The sequence below is a fragment of the Lutjanus erythropterus genome, chromosome 9, assembly GCF_056507025.1.
Source record: "Lutjanus erythropterus isolate fLutEry1 chromosome 9, fLutEry1.hap2, whole genome shotgun sequence".
NCBI classification, from domain to species: Eukaryota; Metazoa; Chordata; class Actinopteri; order Lutjaniformes; family Lutjanidae; genus Lutjanus; species Lutjanus erythropterus.
Window position 1 is genome coordinate 16672180 of NC_139325.1, and position 5969 is coordinate 16678148.

Sequence of the window (5969 nt, forward strand, 5' to 3'; positions counted from 1 at the left end):
CATCTCCGTTTTGCATTTTTCTTTCTTTGCCCTGTGCCACTTTTGTTTTTATCCCTTTCTCTCTAGCACTGCAGTGGTTTTATAAAAAGTCAGACAGGGACACACATAAAACTGCATCCTTGTTATTTGACAAAATTACCACTTGTTTTTTCCTCTGCAGAGTACTTTTCATCACCATTCTAACCTTTTTGGAAGAGAATGAAAACATTTTTCATGATCACATAATTCAAACTTTACACGATTGATCACTAAGGCATCTTGTTTGCACATACACATTTTTCCCCTTAATTACTGTGAAACTGGATGGCATTACTTCATTCTACTTTCAGTATTATCACTAAAGTTGTAAAAATGCATGCTAAAACTTTCAGTCCTTTTGCAGTTGTAGAAATGTGCTCGTAAAGTGTTATCATCACTAGTAGCAAAAGTGTCAGGGTTCCTCTTGAATGCTTTTGCTGCACTGAATGAATAAAAATGAATGATCCATCATAATGTTTTGTTCAGTATTCCAACGTGAGACATTGGTTATCGAGCTTCCAAACAGATCTATATGCATGTGACATCAAAGCAGAGAAAGTACAAATAAGGAAACAAAGACATACTGAGGTGTTGAAGAGTACCTCTAATTGTTTCGAGCTTTTTCGAGATTGGTCAGCATGACCCTGTATCAGCAGTGTTCATTACAGTAACCAGAGATTCAAAACATTTTCCCTCAGATACTATCCACACACACAGAGAACCCAATATCCACAGCAGACAGCATTTAGGGATGATTACTGTCTAAAAAGCTTTTAGATATATTGACATCTCTTCTAATCAGCTGGTGGCCTGACCATCATTCTTGAGTTAGGGTTTTCTTGTACACTATTGACCTTTTGCAAATGCAACCAGTCATATTTATTAAGGGCAGAGCAGACTAACCTCCTGGTGTGCATGTGGGTGTCTAGTAATTATAGCCTTGTTCAGTAGGTTATTTATTGGACCCTTTATAGAGGAAAAGACAGAAATAAATGCTTAGAATAAAATCTGTCATCTTTGTCATTTCACCCTATTTCATCCCTGACCAAGCACAAAATCCCTGCACCATTTGTCCCTGTGTGACTAAGTTTGCTTGATATGCTTAATACAGACTGCAGCTGAGAAGAAAGAATTACTACTACAAAAATTCATATATCTGTTTTATATCTAATTTTAATTGTTCATCTGAACAAAAAGGTTTTTTAAATGTAAATATTCACTTTGTAACTGGTCTCTATTACATTTGTTTTGTCCAAAAATTACTCACTCAACAAGTCTAATGTTTGTACACTGCAACTTTCGCTGAAAATGGCACATTAACATTAAGCTACATTCAAGAACAAATATTTTTTTGTAATAGTAGAGACCCAATGAGAGATTGCTCTAAATCTATTGATGATATGTGGCAGTAAACTATCTGCAATTCTTCTTGCGCTGTATATGTTTCACTGTTGTGCAGTATGGACTGTTATAGGGCTGTGACAGATGTTAGTTGTGTGGTTTTCCAAATGTTGTCAAGCTAGGACAATTGCAAAGCAATTTTGGCCATGTGAGGATAGGGTTTAAAAGGTGCCATTATCACATCCAATAAACAACAGCAATTATGTATAATTTCATGTCTTGCCACTGACTGTTGAAACTGAAAGGAGAGACACAAGGACAGGTGGAAGGGGATGGAAATTTTCTTTTTGAGAGGTGCACTGCACAGGGTGATTTTTGTCTTTGTCTCAACAAATGAGTAACCTTATCTGAAATACCCAGTACTGCTAAGGAAAGAAAAAAATGAAGATGGGGCAAATTTGTTGTTGAGAGAGTTGGCATGATGGCACTTGTGTTTGATTTTGCTGCTGTCTGTCAGTCTTGTTTTGCCTTGTCCTATCATTCCTGTCTGTTGTTTTGGTTCTTCTGATTGTTGATTATAGACTCTTTTATATATCAGAGTTTGTACGGTTGATTGTATTGTTCCAAATCCCGGTGGTGGTTTCCACAACTGAAGTTCTTGCAGACATTAGGGAAAAGGGCTAGAGTCCAGGTGAAACTGAGATGACCCTGGAAGCAAAGAGATGTTGTTGGATTAAGTGTCATTTAATTTTAGTAGAAATCTCATTTAATCCTCAACAACTCCTGTTTTTACCTGCTTTTACCAGCTGACAAAATTACAAAACTCAGGCCCATTGTGTTCCCAGCTCAGATGGAGATGCTTATTCTTGTCTTGAGTCTTGACTTCTGCAATTCCCTTTTCACCTTTTTTCCTTAGCAAGACTTGTCTGGATCACGTACAAGTGGTGCAAAATGCTACTACTAAGCATTTGATAAAGTCCTCCAAAAAGGGTGTCCTGTATCACCAACTTTGACGTCTTCCTTAGAATTCTGTTGTGATCACATTTAGAGCCTTGCATGGTCAAGCATACATCTACAATGTTGTTACCACAGCCTTACCTCACCAGTAGGAATCTAAGGTCCTCTGATCAGGGTTTGCTGGTTGTTCATCTTTCAGAGAAACAACTATCATCACAGTTGTACAGCTCTGAAATTCACAGAATTAGACTACAGCTATAGCTGTGGGTTTACATGTACCCTGAGTAGTCACATTATTTAACAGAGCAAGTATGACTCTTCACACATTTCACACTGACTCTTCTTCAAGAAAAGAAACCATATTGCAGAGGATTTGTACTCAAATTACTTGTTAATTACAGGAAATGTCCTTTGATGTGTGTGCGTGTGTGTGTGTGTTGATCCAGAGAGGGGCTTGTTTTTTGTTTTACACTGCCCTCTAGTGACATGATGCCCACAATCCACATCAGTCCATGTACTTTTACTATAATTTTCCCATAATACACTGGTCAACAGGTTCATGCAACACCTCAAATGGCTGAGCCCAAAAAAAGAACATGTTATTTGCGCAATAGATTTTTCCATATGTTCTTCATCAGAAATTCTTTGTCTATAGCTAGTCTCTGCTGATTTCTTGATTTTTTATCTTGCATGTTATATACAGGGGCATTGCAGTGGATAAACCCAAGTAAACTCAGATGATCAGTTTCTTTGAAATGAGGCTGAACCACAGTTTACCCACTTCTGTATTTACCATTACATTCCTTATTCTATTCTTTAGCAGCACCATCAGGTGGGCTCCAGAGAGAATTGCCTCTAAAGGAGTAGTTGTGGTAGCTATATGGGGTGCAGCTGTCCAGCTGAAGTGACTATATGCAAAAAAACAGAGTACAATAATTATTTTCCATAACACTTCAGAATGCGGTCAACTAATATGCATTAATTAATGTTTAACTAATGCACAAATCACCATGAGTTTATCATGAGACTGATGAAGAACACTCATGTATTCATGCATATTAGTGTAACCGATATTTTAAATAAATTTAATTGAAACACTGACCATCTCTGTTGGCCACTATACATATTATGACACCTGCATCTGATTCACTATATCAAAATGTATTCTATTGAATGCAACATCAATCTGGTTAAGTTCAAAACATGGAGTGACGAAAAGGGAGTAAGTGTTCAAGGAAATCCTATGTGTACTGCAAGAATATTCAGTCTGGTTATGAAGAAACAGGTACATACACACCTAATTTGCACAATAACATACAGTACTCTCTAAGTCTTTCTGTTATTGTAACTTATTCTAGGTCATTTTCTTAGTCAGAGCTCACACTCATCTTTTTCATCCATAGTGAACAACAGCAGCTCAGGTGGTGACGGAAGATAAGAGAAAAATGAATAATTGTTAGAAAGACGATCCTTGGAAAATGGAAAAAATGTGAACAATGAACAATCTCTGAGTTATAACGTAATTACACGTAATATTACATGGACAAAGATAAATGTGATTATTTAATTAGTGATCTTTAGCTAACCAGATGTACCATGTGACTCCCAGCAACTCTCTGCAGGCCGGAGGGCTCTCCCCCTCCCTCCGGCCTGCAGAGGGATGCTGGGAGTCTATGTCCAGAAAATAATAACTTGTTCAACAACATTTCTTGATTGGCAAACAGTGGAAGAGCAGCTTAGCAAGTTATTAAGTGACATTTATGATCAGTTACGTGACAGAGCTACTGTTGTCACTGCAAACTCTGTGGAACTCAAAGTGACAGAAGACTTGCTGAGTTTGTGTCCAGTGCACGGTATGACAAAAATATGTTAGTAAAAGAAAAAAAAAAAGTTAAATTTCATAAATATTGCACTTTTTTGCAGTACTTGTGGAATGTGGAAGTGCCCACAATACCATCAGTGGCCTAAAGCCATTTTGACTTTGAAAACCCAGATCTGGACTATTAAATAAACAGAAAAGTTCTTCCAAATGGTGTTCTTTAATGTTGAATAGTAGTAAAACAAGTAACCCTTTATTTAAGATACAAACTCTTTCTCTTTCTCTCACACAAACATGCACAAACTCTGCATGCTTCACATCTTAACAGTGAATCTTAACAAAATAGTAGCCTACGTGTGTAGATCTTTCTTAGCGAATCCACAATTCCAGGATTTAACCGATTTTGGTTTGAGCACCAACCAGCTGACTGAAAGCACACACTGGATGCACTTAAAGAGACGACCACGGGTAGAACACCATGGGCACTTACCTTGGGAAAATGATGAACAGCAAGAGACAAGTAATATTTATATCCGGTTTGAATTACACATATATTTGTAAATTTAAAAGATACTTTTACAAAACAAGTAAGTTGCTGTATTAGAGTATAAGATGGTGAAGATACATCATTAGAGAAACTATGCATCCAGAACTTCTTTAAGTGATCTCATGACTTTTTCACTCCAAAAGCTAACATTAGTTGCTGAAGCTACGATGCAAGCGTGATTTCGTACCAGGATGTACAGTAGTTCTTGCTCGTTCTTTCGCTTCCCGGCTAATAAAAGTACTAGGACTCACTGGAGTCACACTTCAGGTAGGTTCCATGCTGGAACCACACTTTTTTTTTAACTTTTACTTAATCTGAATACTTCTTACACCCATGGATTTTTCATGGCACTGTGGGAACTGAGAGTTTCTAAGAGGAAGTCTTTAATAGATGCCTTTGTCTGTACTTTGCAGTAAGTTGTACAACACACTGAGGTTATGCCAAATTTTGATGCGCACAGACCTCTGTACATCATTATGCACACAAAATCGTAAGTACCTTGATTAAATCATGTGCAGCTAACAACGTGGCCTCTCCAAGACAACCACACAACAATCTGTGCTTCTTGGCATAGAAAGTTAGTTATGCATATTTGGTTATTCTCCTGAGTTGCAAATCATGCAGCATAGAAGAGAAGGTGGTGCCTGGGGTGCAGGAGACTCACAGTCACTGCAAGACAAACCACTCTCATGTATTTCCTTCATACCAAAATACCACATCAACATTTCAATGTGATGACGTTGTCAAGTAAAGCACAAGCTCTAAATGATGACTGAACACAATAGCTGTGGTTTGAGTTCAGTAACTGTCAGACACCTCAGCTTCTCCATTCAGGCTCATAACAATATTAATTTAGATTAATATTAATACTTTGAGCAACAGCTGAAAATTTGTTTACAAATGTAAGTAATGTTGTACTTAAAAGATGCTCCAACAACATCTCTGGTACATTTTAAGCTAAATTTCATCAGTCATACCAGCAAACTCAACTACACACACAGAAACAGGACCTTGTGCCTTTACGCCTGCATGTTCTGATGTTCTGATGTTTGCGCCTTAAAGTTCTATTGTCTCGTGGTGCACAAGATATATATATATATATATATATATATATATATATATATATATATATATATATATATATGTATATGTTATTTGAAAAATGGCCCAGTCACCATCTTATTTCCTGAAATTTCAAGAACAAATTTGGAAATTTTTATGCCCTCTAACAAAAATAACAGTATTTTCAAATCACTACATAGCTGTTAACACATTCTCTACCTGTCC